This window comes from Solea senegalensis, linkage group LG20 (genome assembly GCF_019176455.1).
Source record: "Solea senegalensis isolate Sse05_10M linkage group LG20, IFAPA_SoseM_1, whole genome shotgun sequence".
Classification (NCBI taxonomy): domain Eukaryota; kingdom Metazoa; phylum Chordata; class Actinopteri; order Pleuronectiformes; family Soleidae; genus Solea; species Solea senegalensis.
Genome location: NC_058039.1, coordinates 3,524,397 through 3,544,479, shown reverse-complemented (window position 1 = coordinate 3,544,479; position 20,083 = coordinate 3,524,397). Strand labels below are relative to the sequence as shown.

General features: G+C 42.7%; 1 protein-coding gene across 3 annotated transcripts in view; it reads left to right on the top strand.

Moving 5' to 3' along the window:
- Positions 1-20,083, top strand: part of LOC122786396 (RNA-binding motif, single-stranded-interacting protein 3-like) — a 270,501-nt gene that overhangs the window by 182,328 nt on the left and 68,090 nt on the right. The window lies entirely within an intron of this gene.

The window sequence follows — 20,083 nt, the reverse complement described above, 5'->3', positions numbered from 1 at the left end:
AAATCTAATGTGCTAATATGCAGTCCCTGCACATCCATGACGGCGCCCTGCTCTGAATCCTGCTGTGAGCTTCTGTTGGAGACAGCATTTTATAGTTTTCCCTGACTCCCACTGCGACTCTCTCCCTCTCCATCTCCATTGCACCCTGTCAACACATCACATTTTCTCTTTCCAGGCTTCTTTCCCATGGCTTTGGTTGCTACTTCAGCTCTCTGGCATCCACGCTGCCCACAACAAGCAAAGTCAACCAGTTTGTCCCCCCCCCCGGTCGTCATACACCTCCAACCTGCTGTGTAGTTTTTGGACAGGAGAGACAGTAGAAGAGAAAAAAAGAAGGACAAAAAACACATGCACACTGTTTCTTCCTGCATTCTCTTATACACAGCCTCCTTCAAATAGCTCCGTTCCTCACTAATGAGTCCCTGGAGGGTTGTACCCCGCAATAGCTCTCTTCAGACGCCATTACAGTCAGTGTGGCTTCAAAGAGTTGGGCAAAGCCATTACTGTAACTGGGGACTGGTACCTGCCTGGAAAGCTTTAGACATTAGCAAAACCTACAATTTTTTAATGGAACTGAATGGACTTGGTACAGAAGTCACTGGAGCTACTCAGGTTCAGGTCCTGGAGTCTGGAAGGTTTTTTATTTTCTTCTTAAATATTTGCTTTGATGTCTCAGTTAATGTGGACTTGGTGGATAATAATAGCAGCTTTAACTCTGAGTACATTGTTAAGCAGTGTTTATTTGCTTCCTTATACCTAATTCTACTCACTTCCTCTACTCGGTTATCTCCCGCTGCCCTTTCAAGGTCATCATGATGCAGATAATTCTATGGCTAATTAAAAACTCATCATCTCAGTGATGAAAAGATAATGTGATTAAAAAAGGGGGGAAAAAAGAGTCACATATCACATATAGAGTATCAAAACTCTGTGACACCAAGATGGTGCTTCTAATTTGCTGGTGTCCTCTGCCAAGTGACTTGATGTGCAGAAGCAAATGTCAAGTTAATACAGCCGGTCACCCATCAAGTAAGTTAAATTAAATGCTAGGCAGCTGTGTGGAAGTCCCGGTTGTAACTGTCTGTCCACCAGCCCTGGTGAGATCGCTCGCTCTGGGATGGCTGCGGAGGCTACAAGGGGTTCTGATATCCTGCCGTCGCCTGCCCACGTCCTGCTGCATCTGGCAGGTGTCTGACCCACAGGAGCTCTGGCTGCACTCATCTTGTCCAAGAGCCCTGCAGGAGCTGTCAGTCTGCTCGGCTTCAGCCCTGCACTTGCTACCCCAACATGTTACTGATGTAGAGCTGAAAGTTATGCCACACACAACGCTGCACTGCATCACACTGTACTATGTGTATATATATATATATATATATATATATATATATATACACACACACATATATACATACACGAAGAAAAAATATTAAATTAAAGCATCTTCAGTTTTCTTTTAACTTGATCTAGTTATATGTCAACAATGGTCAGAGAAACAGTTTGCAGAACTAGTATTAGTATTGTTTGATTTCCATGTGACTCCCTACACTTGTTCTCAATAGTAGCTGTTGCTCTATTTATTACTTTTTTTTTTTAACAAATTCAAAAACCACAAATGTCAATGTCATGGTGCCAATACGTTCCGGATTTCAGAAGTCCTGCGGTCTTAACCCAGGGCAATCACCAAAGTCTATTAATTCAGTCTAAAACCCATAAATGTCAGTTTAAGACGGACGTTTGAGTCCCTGGAGTCATTTTGAGCCAAACACACCAACAGTTAAAGACAAAGAACCAAACTAAACTGCACTTTACTTCATTGTAATTTGCTGTCAGATCACAACACGCACTGTCTGAGGCTTAGCAGGGACCACCCGTGATATATCTGAGGCTATTGTAGTACATCATGCTGTTAAACTGTCGCTTTTTAAATTGTTATGGTGCCAAATATGTAAGCAATGGGTGGAGGTTTGCTGCACTTTGCGCCAGGTCGTCAAGGACGGCCATCTCCAATTTGCTCAATTTTTCTGGAGGCTTCTGAAGGCCAGGTTGCTGAATGAATACGCCCATTTTTCAACCGTGGTTTGTGTATTTCCCACTGTACTGAAGAGGCAATTTCCTTTGCAGCACAAGTGGCAGTTGTCTTTTGCCTCCTTGTTCAATTAGAGGGGAGGGAGGGTGGTGGGGAGACAAGAGCTGGAGGGTTGCAGTAATACTTCTGGTCAAAATAAAAGCTTTTTGTGGAGACATCATGTCATCCATCTCCCAGTAAATGATACATCTTCCTCTTACAGCAGGCTGAATGACCTTGTTTGTGTGGCCCTGTTAGTAGTGAGGGAGACTGCAGGAGGGAGACTGGAAATGAGTCTGGTCATTGTCTGGAGATGCAGGCACACACACACACAGAGAGAGAGTGCAGCTGTGTCATCTTTAAACTGCTTCACTCATCAGGGAGGCACCTTGCATCTGATTAGCCACTTATTACACCTGACCTTGGATAACATAATTAGAAAAATTACAAAACGGCACTGAATTTAAGAGAGAGAAAATAAGAAAAAAAACAATAAACAAGCACCGTTATTGCATGTGAGGGTGGAAGCAGTTATTCCTCCCATAAACATTTTCTCAGAGAATTAAAGTTTGGGTTGGAAGCAAGATTAATATGGGACGAGGAGAGTGTACCAGCGAAAAAGCAGGCTAGTGGAATTTAATGAGTTCTGTGTGTCGGCTGGGGAGTCCGCTCGCGCCGCGATAATTACGCTCTGTAACGAACTGAGATCTGGGGAGCAGCGCAGGAAGACAAAGGCTCTGAGCAGTTCAGCAGCGAGCAGAAGGCAAAACAAAAGAGCTGCATACACACATTTCAAACCCACACAGACAGACAGACAGACAGAACGAGTGTGAACGACACCGAGATGGAGACGTACACTTCTTTCTTTCTTTTTTTCCAAGCCTTCCCTAGTTACCGCCCCCATGTTAAAGGTAATGAGACACAATTTCATAGACGGAGAGCTTGAACCTGACAAATGAGCCTCTCTATTAGCCAGCTATGTTGTGCATACTGCAGACTGCAATGGAAGAAAATTAGCTGTGCAGAGACAGTGGGGTTGTCAGGATAATTAAATCAACCTCTGTTGACTTTGTGCTGTTCCAGCACTTTAACTAGATAAACAAAGAACACACACACACACACACGCTTCCTAAAAAAGTGTACATTACAGGCAACACTGCCCCCCTCTGATATGGAGGCCAGCTGCAGCATCCAGCCCCCCAAGGTTTTGGGGGAAATGAGGAAGTCCCAGCTTTCAAAGAGGCGTGTGTGCGTCCCATTCCTTCATTATGTTGCACGTGCCTGCAGGGAATCTCACACTCTTTCCATGCATCAGTGGCCACTGCTCACACACAACAAACAATCAGGCTGACTTTCAGCTGTGACTTTCAGCAGAGTCTCACTCTCCTCCGCTCCTTCATATACTCGCACTCCCTCACATGGTCTCTTTCAACATGGTAAGAGACTTTGCTTCCGGCGCAGTTTAAATGAAACTTGCCCTCTTACCGGTGGATTCTAACCTTTAATATTGTGGCTCTTTGTTGGCAACTGTGTATCCAACTTTCATCATACAATATGTATTGTTATCACCCCGCAGGCCCCACAGCCTTCACTATGAAATGTTTGTGCTTGTGTCAGATGAGGAAATGGAATTTCAACTTTTACTCATTACTGTGTAAAAATCACCCCTGCTGTCGGTTGAACGCGTTGCCAAACTCGCTTCACGTGTATCTCCGTCCTTGGCATCATTCTCGCCTCATTGCCAACATTCAGACTTCATCAGCTCCTCGTCCTGTGTGTGTGTTTTTACGACAGAATGCTGCCACTTTTCTCAAAGCCAGAGCAGCTGAATGCGTGACTGCAGACTTCATCCTCCCCGTGCTTCGCTCATGTCTCATGTTCTCTCTTCCAGCTGATTTCCCCGTACGGAAAAGCCCCGTAGCCCCGTCTGCATTCCTTACCAATTAAGCCAGCGTCATCTGATTCCAATTACTCTAATTATAGCAGCCAGGGATGTGAGGAGGAGAGGGGGGAGAGAGAGAGAGAGAGAGTGCAGACAAGTGGAGTAAGGGAGAGTAAGTGAGAAGAACATGGCGAGCCTTCACACTTCACACAAGAGAGCAGGAATGCAAGTGTAGCCAGGCTTGCCTTGAGGTCACACCTACGGCAACAACATCATCAACAGTAACCAACAACAACAAGTGCTCACAACATCACAGCAACAGCTGCAAAGACTTAAGTTACTTGAGCTCATCTTTGTTGATAATGAAGGCAGCACAGATCATCTAATGACAGCATACACACTCAACAAGGTCACGTTAATGGAAGGACGTGGGTGTTGTTCATCACACCGTGAAGTGAGGAGAACTAATTCTTCCACACTGATCGGCTCCAATAGCACATGACAGAACCAGCGCATGAGACCACGGCGCGTTGCGCTTAGAGGTGCATTCAATGAACCCTCGTAAATGTCCATACCTCTGCAAACACTCTTGCAACCCACAAACCAAACTATCCTGTTACTGCCATTCAGCAGTCTTTTGGTCAAGATTGTAAATACACTTTATTTCATGAATAATATCATTTATAAAACAGTTTTCCTCTTTAATATGATACTGAATATTGTTTTTGGAATTTTTCTTGGCATATCTAACTTTTAAATTTCTAGATGTTTTGATTCGTTGGCTCTGTGTTTTTTTTTTGATGCTTCAAATTGTTATTCTGTTAGCCTTTAGAAACCCACCACCAGTCGACCTCCAGTAAAAGGACATCTTTCAACAAATCCCTGGTCCCCCACACACACACAGCAATCACTGGTGTTGTTATACAGAATGGCACCATTCAAAATGCCAGCGAGCTGCCAGTGCTGTGGGTCATCATGATTTTTTTCACAGCTGACTGCCCACGAGGAGATGCCAGAGCCCTGAAGTGGCCTGTTTTTAAAGACCTATTTGGGATAGTAAACACATTTCTCTCCGTGTGAGTCCCTCTGATTCCGTTGGTGAGAGTCTGTGCCTGTAAACATCTGTTCTTCACTTTGTTTCTATCCATTTTCCACAACACTATGTGGAATCAGATAAGCTATTCTATAATTTTATTTACTTACAGCCTTTGCTGCGCACAAACATAGTTTGAAAACAGTTCTTAAACATATTCATATACACATGCGTACACAAACGCACACATACAGCACATTTTCTGTCATCGTGTCGGGATGAAAGGGTTATTTGACAGCTGTGGCATCAAACAGCAGGCCCTGTTAATGATGCAGGCACTCTCAAATTAGGAGCTCATTAGATGCCGTCCAGATAGCGCACTGATGAGCCAAGACGGTTTGTTGAAGGATTTATAAAGTGGGCTAGCACTGTATTTGCCGCATTATGTTGGTGTGTTTATTGTGCAGTCTTGTGTAATGGGCCTTAGCATTACTGCATAGAGTGTCGCTGTTGTTTTCAGTATCGAGAAACTGATTTTTAACTTGTTTCCCAATCGCGATCTCAAGTATCGGCAATCCTTGATTGCTCATATTTTCATACGATACCTATCTTTCAGTGTTTAAATAGAAGATAAATGGACAATTATGTAAAAAAGTGATATTTTCCCCATTTTGGCATCAGTTCAATGGCATTTTGTACAGAAACACATTGTTTGTTTGATAACGCCACCTTCTCTGTGCCTTTCTGCTAATCCGTGCTACCTGTAGTCTGCGGTACAGACGGAAGACAAAGGTTCATTTTTCTCTCTAAATCAAGCAGAAATAGTATTTATTTTACGAACAATGACTAAAAACTGGCGTACTGTGCACCTCTGTTATCTGCACAACGTATTGGATCGGGACTTGGTATCGGCAGATACTCAATAGAAAAGAAAAGGAAAGGAAAGAAAAGAAAAGACTTAAATACCGCACTCAGGAAACGGTCTAGACGGCCGTCTACCATGACAACAAATGATGCCTTGACCACGATGATGTCTGCTTGAATGGTGAGGATAAATGATGGATGTTGTTATGGAAATCTAAAAAGCTGCCGGGACACAAACATGTGACAGTTAATTATCTCATGACATAAAGCAGGCATTGACTTCGGCTGAGTGATGTTTATTCAGAGTCAGCTCACATGCGATTTTTCCCTCTTCTCTCCCTCTCGACCCGCGATGACCTCTGGATAAGGTGACCCTCTTCCATCTTGTAGGGAGCCTGTCCTTCCTCCCGTGTATGTAGTCCATTCACTCCGTCGTGTGGACACTGATGTCCCTGTCTCTGCTGCCAGGACCCATGACATCTGTCTAGACACTAATATGCCATTGGCTTACAAACTAGAGACCCCACCACCGCCGCCACCACCTGATTATCTTGCAGCCATTGCTCTTCATATCCCTGTTTGCTCCTGCCTTGCACCCATAAGTCTTTTAAAATCTCAATAATCATTATGATGGAGCTTCAGATCACCTCTAAGTCAGATTACATGTTAATTACCTTTTCATTTACTGTGCATTTACTTCATTTTGCATATGAGGCAGCAGAGATTCACAAGCCTGGGATAGAACTGCTTGTTACTAAGCGTGGACTGCATATAAAAACACATCTAGTTGTACATTTGCAAAACAAAATCCTGTCATGAAACATTTCTAGTCTATGTTACCAATATCCCTGGGAACCTCATACTTAAATGATATTTTCACATACTTAGATCATGGACGTGGACAATAAGTGGATTTGCCACAATGTTTTCCTCGAGAAATATGCAGAATATAATCATAGTTTCTATTTGAAAACTTCCCCAGTGGTTGCTGCTGATTTTTTATTTTTTTTAGACTGCACATCTCTCTGACTCTGACTTTACATCCTTTACTTTCACACTGCCTCCACTGCTCATGGGTTTAATTGCATCCTGTTCGTGCACAGCGTTAATCTGTGAGGATGTGCACCAGCGACGCTCTGACAGAAAACAGGATACAGAAGGACAGCCATCATCATCACACATTAATTCAAGCAAGTGTATATCACAGGCTTCAAGAGCCCTGCAGGATAATTCAATGTGTCTAGTCCCAAGCCTGCAAACTGACAAGAAATCTAGACGAGATATTTAAGGTGCAAAAAATAGACTAAATGTAATACTGCAGCTACCTGCTTGCACCGCTCTCACATAAATTGGATTTTAATCTCAAAGTGACTTCTTAGTAAAGGTTAAATTTAAATATATAGATATATTGCAAGTAAACAGGATGACATTTTTAATATGAGCCAGTTTGCCTTCACCTGTAACCCGATACCGATACCTGGGCTTTACGTCTCAACCGATACCTGATACTGATCCGATACCATTGTTGAATTAATAAACTGTACAACAGTTTATTCAACATTAATGTCAATTTAATACTAACAGCATGCTGTCACTACCACAGTTTGGTGTTAACGAGCCTTTTTCATCCACAAACTATTAAAAAGCACGAGGTTAGTTGTTATGATTACTTCATTTTTAGTACTTTACGTACCAAATCAACCCATCTCTCCCTCTTCCTCTCGTTCTCTTATCCTGTCATTCAATCCCTCCCAACTTTCACATCCGGAAGGGAAGGAGGAAGCCATTAGGTTTTCCAAGTTTTCATAGAATGGGAGTGATGAAGCCGTTGAACTCGGCGGGACACTGAGGGTGGGTCGTTACTTTGCCTTGCACTGTATCATTAGTGTCCATAACAAACACATTATCTCCTGCTGCACCAACCCTCTTCCAGGCCATTTAGGGTGATAATTAGACTGTAACAAACAGCCGTCCCCTTTATATAGGTCATAGGCTGCTAATGATGCTCTCACTGAAATACACACCAGAGGTTGGGTCTGGGATCGGAAACTCAAACTATTGTTTGTGATTGGTAAATTTAGAAACACTTAGTTGCGATGAAATACAAAAAGGGCGCTTTTATTGCCTGAATGTAGTCGGTAATTTTGTCATCAGTGCAATAAAAATGCTAAATGAATTTGCAAATATGCAGTTATGAAAAAAGAGATTTCATAGAATATCCGCTGCTTTCTAATTACAGAATCATCTATATAATTGCAAACCTTTGACACTTTCCACGCTGTGAAGGTCAAAAACACTGTGACAAATGTCTTTTTTTTTTTTTTTTGCTAATTTAGGCATGTAATATTAAAATGAATATTAATCCTGTCACAACCATATTATGTCAAAGCAGCGGCGTTGTTATGGAAATATTTATGGGGACGTCCAGATGTGAATTTATGCATAATAACAAGGACCCAGAGGCAGCTGTCAACAGACGGGTAAACAAAAGAGCTGCCGTGTCGAGCACATGCATCACATGTAATTATGTGCTGGTTTGTCAACACTGTCAGGTGTGTGTAAGAGTTTTCTATTTTGTCTTGTTTCATTAACACATACATGAAATGTCCCTCCATTTATTTTAAACCATAATCATAATTACATATGTGAAAGGGTTAATTCATAGCGGCCAAGGTGTTTTAAATTGTATTTCTTTGTTTGTAATTATGTAGTAACGATTGTCTTGTTTACACCTCATTAAAAACGCTGACATTTATTTAACTTCTACATGTAATTAAACAGTATTGGGCAAAAGGGGATGTTAATGTGATTTTTTTTTTTTAAAAATACAGTTTAATCATGTTTTTAATGATTTTGGAGAAAAAAAACATATTAAAATCAATAATAGCTGAGCTTATATTATGTATACGCAGTACTCTCTGTGTCATTGTGTGTTTATTCAAAATGAAAACATGATTTATAGCCGCTCTCCGCATTTTGTTGTGGAAAAGGAACCATTACTCCACATCGCTGTTTTGTAATTGAAAATCATTGCATCAGTTCCACCACTGAACCTGACTGATGTCACATAAATGTTGATTTGTTCTGAGTGGCTTTCTCTGCACAACACTTCCATTATTGCTGTTTTATTACTTTTGTTGTCGCTATTTTCCATTGAGAAATAATTCTTTAATATATATTTCAATATTTTTCGGCGGCGCTCGCCTCCGCCGCGCTGTCATCTCTCGGTGCAGACGCGGCGGCACTAAGGCAAGGTATTCCTGCCGCAGTTAGACGTATGATGCTCACATCGCAAAGTAGTTTCACATGGCAGCCTTAGTGTTCCCCCGGTGAGTGGTGGCACATTAAGGAATAACAAATGAGTCCATGACCTGGGGTAGTTATTCAGGGTGTGTTTGTGGAGATGGCAAACAGCATATGCTATTTGCTCTGCACTAGATTCATAAGTGAAAATTGCATTGTGCCTCCATTTGGAGAACAGGTGATACGAGTGTGGAGGGAAACAAAGAGATTGTCACTCTCCTGGTTTCTGATGATGCTGAAAGGCTCACACATTGTACCTGTCATCCTAACACTGAATTTGACTCGTCAACATGCTGTATGTGTCTACCTTGTTTTGTTTTTTTCACTCGCAGCTGTGACTATGCCCAATTGTGCACAAGTGCTGTTGTGTTTTCTGTGAGAAGAAAAGGTCCGTCGTGCACGTCGAAGTGCATGCTCGTGATTTTTCGTGCACGTCGAAGTGCATGCTCGTGATTTTTTGCCCCGTAAACGTTGATCCACTGACCCAGTCGCTTTGTTCAACGACAGTCAGGACGCAGCCTTTTTGAAGTCACTAAACAGCCACTGCCACGGCTCATTTGACCCACGTGCCCCGGGGGGGTTAACGTGCATGGCGATTTTACGATGCAGTGAACCTAGTCAAGGGCTGCTCTGAGGATTGTATGAGGTGATGCTCTGAATACTGCATGTACTCAATAACACAGTGGGGAGAAGGAGACACGTGACCTTTTTTTAATGCATCCCCCCCCTCCCCCACAACCTTTACTGACAAACTCAATTGCACCTCATTACACACAGTGGATTCTTGGCATCTACAAAATCTAAACAAGGCAGTGATCATACACTATAGTGATGTTTGGACTTTAGACTCTTTCCAATACCAGTTCATTATTTGGTCTTTGGTGGTTAGTGCCACCTCATAAGTAGACAGGCCGTACCTAACCCGACAGGCTACCCAGCTCCTAGTAACGCCCTGCTAACAAAAACCACTACAGATGGTCCAGAAGACCTGCACGGTCTTCAATCAGCCTGAAAGGGCACATGTCACCCCACTGGCTACCCTTAGCCGCCCACATCAGGTCTCCATGGGTCTGCTCCCACCTACTTAAATGCTGTCGTAAAGTATTATGTTACCCCTCGACTACTACGTTCATCAAAGGAATGACGTACCGAGCGCCACCAGAACAGGGGCGTTCCTGTCTATCTTCAAGAAGCTCTTGAAAACGCAGCTCTTCCAAGAGCATCTTCTGTCCAAGCACTTTCTTTACGCCCTCCCCTGCACACTCACCCTCTCTACGTAGCTTATTTCTCTTTTGGAAGCCACTTTGGATAAAAGTGCTAAATGCTTACATGTTTATGGAGACGGTGATTGGTTTAAATCAGAATTCTGTGTGAGTGTGTGTGGGGTTTGCATGTTCTCCCTGTGTATGGGTGATATTCATGAATACTCTAGGTGTGTGAGGTGTGAGCAGGGTGGATGGAGGATGGTCAGAACCACTTGAAATAGTAAAGGCTTTACATGTCCACCAGCGGTTTTTAAGATTAGTTTTGACATTTCTGTCTGCGCATGTTTTCACATTCATTTATTTTGACACTAAATATGATATTCCCTTTGGGTATGTATACCCCCAGCTGGGAACCACATAGCACAGCTGCTGCAGAGATTCACAACAACAACACCAATATACCATTTTTGAATTCCACAGCTCTCAGTTAACCAAAAAAAACAAAACCTTTTTTGAATAAACAGCTATTTTTTTTTGTTTTTTTTAGTATAGTTTAAGATTTCTTCCAGAATTCAAAAATCAGGAGCAGTTAAGTGGACTGCCATTATACAAATTGAAGTTGTGTTGAGTGTACACAAAGTCGTTGCACATTGTCCTTTGATAAACGCTCAAACAAAAGCAGCCTTGCACAGTGCTCTTGTTAACGCATGTATTCCCACAAGACTAGCATGAAATGAAATAAAACATGCAGCACGCTACATAAACATTAGTATCCCACTAGCTCTCAGTGGACTTTCAATTTATTTTGTTGTGTGGCTGGAGAAATCCAACTCCACCAAAGATCAAAGCCTCCGTTTGGCACATTGCCCTACACAACATGCATTCTCTCAGTCTCAACTATTTGGAAAGTTGAAAAGCAAAACCGTGGTAACTATGTGAACTGTAAAAAGACAAAAGAGGCAGACGAGCAAAGAGTGAAAAGTCATTAATAATTCACAAACACTATATGTTTTGGGCGTCGTCCAAGTCCTCATGTTGGTCAATAGTGCAAATCAAACAGCTATAGCCACCATTTCCTTTTAACATACACACACACACACACACACACACACACCCCTGAGCTTCTGATCTTCTCCAAAACCCCAAACATCACCAGCACTCTCCGCCTCCACATGATGTCAATCAAGAGGAATTCAATCTCAGAAATGATATCATGAATGATGCATAAGACAGGGAAATGCATTTACCCCGGCAGCAACACAATGAGCTGTTGTTGCAAACACGGTAATGCAGAAATACGAAAGGTTCTGGCGATGAGAATGCATTATGAGACCCAGGAAGACGTCCGGGAATGTTGTCTGCCTCTCAGCTGAGGGATCACAGCCAAGGACATAACAGCTTATAAGGACATTCCTCAATATCGCTACAAAGGGAGGATGAATGTGCCTTGAAGTCTTCAGGAAACACTGCAAAAGTATCCCTGCCCATTTATGCTATACGTACGTCGTCTCCTTCTGCTCGAGCGCGGAGGTAAAGCCAAAGTGCCCGTCTTCCATGTTAATAATGGATATATGATATGAGCTCCACATGAAATTTTAATCTCCGGAATATTAGCTCACCAAGGGAGACACAAAATCAAATCAGGGGGTCGTGATTAAGCGGGTGAAGCCCATATCGACCCATTTAAATTCACATTAACCCGGCATCAAAATGTATGAACCATGACATTGATGGCAGACATAATTTAGTCGTGTTATGTCAGTTTTTCAAAGTAAAGGTGTGATTGCTCCCGTCATACATCTGGAAAAGGACAGTTGATGTAGAATATGTGGCTTCCCGGATCCTTATTAATGTGAAGTGATATCAATCGTACACAGATACACTAAAAACTACCAAAATCAGGAAATACTCTCATTAAATTATGGAATTTCTTTTGGCATTGATTCCATAATCAACTCTTCTGCACCAACTTCAAAAAAAATGTTGTCTCTCAAATATTCTTCTGCAAATTGCAACTATTTCCAGTGTAGACAACGCTTAAGAGAACTTATTGTCCATTATGATATTTATTATAATCTAATCCATTACAATGAATCTGGACATTGAAGCAGATTTTTCTGAGCGACCTGTCCTCACTGACATTGGGTGTGTTTTTAGAACACATCCTGGATTGCCACTTTATTGCAATCTCAATAGCATATCTACCTCAATCTGCATGTTTTTGAGATTGTAGAATAAAGCTGGAGTATCTGGAGAAAACCCACATCCACACAGACATTCCTCCTCTCATCCAAAAGACTTCTCCAGCTGTGAAAAAGTCGGTGCCTGTCGACTGTCGGCGACTTACGTAAAGACACGTTACAGTTTGTTAGTACTGTCAGAAGTGAAGAAGCTTCTTGGATTAGAGATGTTCAAGGTGACCAATGCCCCTATATTTCACCTTCAATCCTTTTTCACCATTAACCTCTCGATACATTATTCTCCGTCCACTTCTGCTTTAATTTACAACACAGTTAAATGGCTCAAATAAGGACATTCCAAATGCCACTTTTGCACTTCCTGTGTCATATTCTGGATGAATTTTTTAGCATCTGTGCCAGAAGAGTGCAAGCCTGGCAGTGAGAGAGAGAGAGAGAGAGAGAGAAACAAAGCCCCTCCGCTGTGTTAGCATACTCAAAGGCTCAATAATGTATCACCCACTTTTGTTCCTTACACAGCATCTATCATCTCAGCATAATACAGAGCAGCTAGAAAGCCATTTTCCTGAAGCAGTAATAGGACAAAGATTGACAATGTGTGCCTGTTTGTGTGCACACAATCACGTGTGCCTGTGCATGCCTGTGTTCAGCGCGTGCATGCGTGTGTGTGTGTGTGTGTGTGTGACTGCAAGCAAGTATGAGACGCAGTGCTGCGCCAGAGCAGCGTGTGTGTAATTGTGTGAGTGAATGAGTGTAGGACACACTTAGCTGTCATTGGCTTGGATTGCACTCATGGGAAGAATTCTGTAGCTGAATAATGTGATGTATTAAGCTGTGCTCTGCAGCAACGTATGGTAATTTGTAAGATTTTTATTTAATCAGGTAACATTGTATTCCAGCCAAATGGAACACTGCATGAGTAAGGTGAACCTCTAATCTTTTACTCCTGGGCCTCATACGCCGCTCTTTTTATTTTTATCTTTTATTTCTATCTTATGAAAGAAAATATTCATGCTTAAAAATAATATTAAAAAAAATACCCTTTGACAAACTTTAAACTACTTTTCAGTGCAAACGTGATGCTGAGAGGTTAATTAATGAGCGTGCACTCTGCAGCTACTTAGACCAATCAATCATGAGAGGACCCTATTGTGAATAAATGAAATGATTGATCAGTGTGGTTGTGAGGATGATGATGAATTAGGAAACACTAACTGTTACGTAATACACAGGAGAGGGAATGTCCTTGTATGTTGTTTGTCATCACATGAAAAAAGCCTCAAAATGAAAGGACTTTTCTTTCTTTCTTTTTTTGCTTATTTTAACAATAAAATTGTACTTTTCCAGAATAGTTCTCAATATCTGGCAGTTATGTGCAATTAACTGCATGTTAAAATAGTGCATTAACAATTTAAATGCAGACAAACAACTGTAGTTGTACATGAACACCAGATGTTGCATGATAAAGTTGAAATGTGAACAATATAAAACATATTTAAAATAACACTTTTATGTACTATGTACAGGCGTTTTTCAAACGTGTCGTGTGCGATCCACAAAAGTTACTCAGCTCGAGCTAATGTACTATATGTTAAAGCATGTTTCTGCTATTAATAGCATTCACTTTGTGTCAGGAGGTCACTAGCGTAGATCTGCAGCATGTTTCATGCTGCCTCGCATAAATTCTTTCCAGTCTGTCATAAGATATACAGATTTGAAGCTTTTACAGCGGTAGTGTTGCCTGTTAAGTAGGTACAGCATCAGCGGCTCCCCAGGGCTGCAGTAACTGATTGGGAAGACAAGAAGTTGGATCAGTTGATCCACAGTTTCCATGTTAAAAAGCCAAAAATATCGCAATAAAAGTTTCAAAACTTGGCCGAGGTAGAAAACATTCCCACATTCCGAGGAAGAGTTTATGCGACAGAGGCTGGTGGAAACATATTTTTCTTGAGACAAGATTCTGTTGCAGTCTCTGCCTCTGCTGCTTCTGCTGGAGACAAAGTGTCCGTGTCGTGCTGCCAATCACATTTACATGTCTCTAATTCATGAGGGTTCACACTCTGATCAGTGCGATGAAACGCCAGTTTATATCACAAAAACCGCTCCCCCCATCCATTCAAATCCCTAGGAACGTTGACACTTGACAGACGAGTTTAAAATGCGTGATATTTGTATGCTCAGAACAGCAGATATGCATCCCGTTGTGATTAGACTGAGTAAAAACTATATGAATAACATAAACAAAAGTTAAATTAAATCCTTTAAGTCCTAAAAAGTCTTTTCCTGTGTGATATGTTTGAAGTCTTTACTTCAAATCCGCGCCAACACCTGTTCATGGCTGCCTGATTAAATCTTAAAGTGACAGGTGTTTTAGGCTGTTTGTTCAGACATAATATGTTGATTGGACTGAAAACATCTTCCCCGGATGATGGCACAGATCCTTTGCCTCACGGTCCTTTTTGTTTCCAACAGACGTTTGGAATCGGGAGCGTGGATTTCCAGCAGCAGCAGCAGCAGAAGGGCAGCAGCTTGCTCTCTCTCTCTCTCTCTCGTCGTCTCTCTGTCGCTGTGTAACGCGCCGCGCTCCGATTGAACGTGTCTGGGTCGGACGACATTTGTGCATATGTCAGATTACAAGTGCGTGTTTGTACATCGCGGCGTGTTTCTGCGGCTGTGTGTCACATTGAAGGAGAGAATCCAAGCCCTACAAAGTTTCACCATCTGTCTGTGGAGTCTTGACTTTGATGAAAACACACTGAAGGAAACACGTGTCCCCAAAAATGCTTTCGTACTAACGAGGATAGATAAATAAGACACAATTTGTTCAGCGCACAGCAGCTGACAAGATCTAATGTATATAAAATTAGGTTCTGGCATTGCACGATTGTGTACTTTATACCAAATTCCATTCTGTTGTTCTACCTGGAGCATGCACTGTGGGCTGCACTCCCTGCGTCCCTAAGCAGACATGGACAGATGATGACATTTAAGTCACACAGACCTTAGAAGATCCCACCATACATCAGGGATGCGGAAAATAGGAATTCCCGTGTCAGACCCCCGCAGCCTGTCTTTGACAGCTTTACGGTGTGGGCAGCATTTCGAAGATTAGTGTCACCGAGAGTCATTAGAACGTGAACGCGGAGGAAACGCAAGTGATAGCGATGGAGTGATCCGTGGCAGTGCTGCATTTTGGTCTCCAAATATTCTGGTCTCTCACAAATCAAGCCCAAGCGCTTGGAGTTGGATGTGCTCGTACGCCGCTCCCCGCTCCAACTCCCCGACTTCGCACACTTCCTTTTCACTTGATTGGCGCGCTTGTCTTGTGAATGCAGACTCCCACAGCCACATCGGAGCACACGTCTTCCACCTATACACAAGCGTATAGGAACACTCCCTCTGGCATCTGCAAACTTGTCAGCAGCAGCAGCAACACAGCAACTACTGCTCTCTTGCAGTTTCCTCTGCCCAGACAACACAGAAGCACCCATTGTCTTTGGTTTTAATTGTGCTGCTCCAGGCTGCTGCTTTGTCACAAAACAGGCCAGGGTGTCATACCTGAGGGAAGTAAATAGCGCGGTGTTACACCACGGATTGGCATCTACATACATCTCACTGTGCGTTCGTCGGTGCTTAAAAGAGCAGCCGTGAGGCCCTGTAGAGCCAATTACACACACAGCTCTAATCTCATGAGCAAGCTAAATAGATAGAGAAGGGAAGAGGAGAAGGAATGATGAAGGTTGAGATGGGAGATGGCTATAGAGGTGAGAGGGAAGGCAGGACAGGGATTGAGCGAAAAGAAAGGCAAATGTGTGGGGTGATTGAAAGAGACAGTGCTGAAGCGTTGGGGAAATCGGTGAAAGGTCAGTGGTACAAAGAAGGGAGAAACAGGCAGTTTCCATGAGATCTTGGCAAAAGAGTGTGGGCATTTCCAGATCCTCAACAAGGCATCAGATGCACTGCCCCCACTCAAGACACATATCTATCTGTCGAGCTTCTATCAGTGGAATGGATGCAGCCCTGAGAGCCCCATAGGCAGAACGTTGACTTCTAAAGTTTGACGTCTTTTTCCCTCAAGTGTTGTCAGGAGGCAACAAGGGCTTCCTTTAATGTGTTTTATCTGCCTGTCATGTCGGCTGCCTTCACCTCTTGTCTTTCTATCCAGCTGTCTCTCTCTTACCTCTTGCACTGTGATCTATAATTTTCTCTTCCTTAACCACAATCCTTGCCTTCTTTTCTTTTTTTTCCTCCTCCTCCTCCTCCTTGCGCTGCTAATACTCCCCCCCCCTCCCCTGTAGCATGGTAGTGTTCTCAGATATTACAGCGAGGTAAACAGAGCAGGGTGTCGAAATGAAATAACTGCTACGGGGCTGTCAGCTCTTGCAAGGGGGCCATCCGTCAGCAGAAAATGACACGTTGGCTGCATCCCCACCACCACCACCTCCTCCTCCTGTCACACACAGTTGGATTTCTTCTGTCCTCCTGGTGGCAAGGTGAAGGAATTATGCTCATCTAAGGCCCAGTGCAGCCTGGAGCCTTTCTATTAACCTTCTGCAATACTGGTCAATGGTGAGGAGATGGACGCCATCATTGCTCCTACACACACACACACACACAAGATATAGATATGTTCACAGTTCAGGCAGACTTAACTACATAAAAGCAAAAAAAAAATAGACATTAACCAAGGAGCAGCATTATAATACACTGCATATGTAAGATGGGGTTTATATACAGGTAAACGCAAGCACACAAACCTCAATTACCATTTCAGTCACAGCCTGACAGCAGAGCATGTGTGAAGGCTGACATTAAAGGAAATTAAATCTCCTTGTGGAATGGGCCAGCCCATCTCACCTCCCGTCAAAAAATGCTCCCATTTCCACTCCTCCACATAACCTTCTCATCTGGGTATTTAGGGCTTTGTGGTGTGGAACGTCATCAAAGAGAGAACTTAGCGAGGCGGCCTTGTACAGACGAGGCCTCCCCATGATAATCCCTTCCGAGGAAAGCGGCTCTCTGCTATTAGCGCCGTACACAAATTGCTGCTTCGGATTCTGTCGTATTCTTTGGCCGCGTGTGCTGTCGCGCTTGTGGAAGAAAGAGCCTTCATTCAAAAAATGCTACCGCGCTGATACACATACAAGTCTGGATTCATTGACTTAGCCCACGGAGTGAGTCAGCGAGTTAACTCTTTGATCCCGACCTCCCGTCTGCACAGGAATACGAAGCCTATTTCACATAATCCTGAAAAACATTGCCTGACTTAACCAGTCAAACTCAAAGGGAAGCGCAGCTGCAGCTTCACACACACACACTCAAGGGACTTTGTTTTTAGTGACACGTGTACAGGAGATTTTTACGGGCAGATTTAATTAAGCCTCATTCACTGCCAAATCCTGGGTGATACAAACTTGCCCCAAAGAATGTGAAGGTTTTTATTTTTAAACGACAACAACTGTAAAAGAAGGCGGAGTTTCAGTTGCCCTGAAGTTAGAAAAATGTTGCTCCTGGTTAAAGGAGAAGTGGCTGCTTCACATTCTCCCAAAGGCTTTAATCAGATCAAACATGTCCTGTCAGATAAGATGGCTAATTAATCAGGGGAGGGAGCAGTCTTCTCCTCGGGCAGATGGAGAGATGGAGGCAGGACGCTGGTGGAAGCGCTTCCTCTTCTCCTCCCTAACCTCTTCCTCTGCTGTCAACAGAAAGCAAAACACAAGACAGAGTGAGACAGTATTGCCCATGGCAAAGCACTGCAGATTCTGTATAGATTCTCAAAGACAGTGTTTACCTGCAACTGTAGTCTCTGCACAACATCTCCCCAACTGAGAATAAGACAGATTTCTGAAGTTGCAGTTTTGCAGTGCTGCAGAGGCACGTGGAAAAATAAAGATGACTGGGGTTTCATGAGTCTCATCTTCTCTGAGGCACATCTCTGGGGCCAAATCAGCTGATTTAGTAGTGAAGTCGCAGGCACTATGGACGGATAACAAGGGCGTTTGTGATTTAGTGAAGGAAAACATCTCATTTTTGATTTTAGTCTCTGCCTACACTCGTCTCTGCCTCTCTTTGCCAGTTTCTTACAGTTTATGATACTGGACATGGCCGATGAAATTTAACCACTCCTGAACTAATGAAGTGGCCATTTTATGTAATCTGATATAATTCTATCAGTTTTTATAGATACATGTCTTTCTAAATGGCAATTTATATTATTTAGGAAAGATTCAGTATAGCCTTTGCTTAATATTAGGTATAGATCCAATCATTCCACAGGTTATTGCTTTTCTCCACGGCAATGCTGCTCGTAAAAGCCCCTCCACTGCTCACTGCTTCCTTGTCTAAAGGTGATTACACATAACATAGCACGCTCTTCGGCTCTCATTGACAAGGACAAGAATGAAATGTACTTTTGTTTTAAGGCATGAAAGCGTCCCAATGGCAGCCTCAAACAATCAGCACGACGTGATCAATTAATTAGCATCATTCAAGGAACTGACTTGGAAGTACTGAGCATGTGTGCGAGCGGGTCATAGATGGATTTTTTGCTTTCGATAAACTCCTGGTTGCTGTTGGATTCCATTTTTCACGATGTGGATGCTGGGTTTAGAAATGAGATATAAATGGCAAGTAGTGCATGAGAATCTGGCTGCATGGCTACCTGGTTGAATAGTTTGCTTACTACCTGAGTTGGGGGAGGGGCTGGACATCATTTAAATGCATCAATGAGTCATGCATTGGGTCACACAGTAATAAGCATGTCCTCATTAAGGATAGGAATTGTAGCATATTCAAACATCACTCCATGTGAATCCATGAAGTCCAAAAAAGGCATCCAAGACACTCGGATAAAGGAAAATATCAGACTTTTATCAGAATTCCTTTATGTCTTGATGAAGACCGTTTGAGTTGAATAGTACATCAGAGATTCACACTTAAGATTAAAAGAGCAGCCATTACTGTGTTTTGTTTAGTTTTTTTTAACCTAATTTGGTTTCATAAGAGAAGAAATGATGGACATGAGAGTCTGATTGATTTAAAGGTTAGATACTAGCTTTGGGACATACTTTATACAATGAGTGTCTTCCCCAGGGACTGATTGACTTGGCTTGGTACCTCAGGCTCAGCCGACCATGGGGTGTGTAGCTTTACCTGCCTCAGAGCAGCCCCGTGGGCCCCAGGAGTCACTGCCATACAATGTACACTGAGCAACGTCACTTTCTCTGTCTCTTGATCCTTTATCACACCACTTGACATCTGCTGTGGAGGAAATACACCCAGAAGACTCCATACAAGCTATTTCAAACAGATATAACATGCAACATGTACATAAAAATCCACTCAATTCATAATCCATAATGTAGAAAACATACTTTCACACTCACACAAAGACAGCACAGATGCAGGTGTATGAGTCAGTGAGGCCAAATGTCACAACAGTTCCTCCACTGTTGTTGACAGCGTTGTGTGTTATGTGATCGCCCATGTATATCTCACAGTTTCCTGTGATTGAAAATGATGCATTATTTTCCT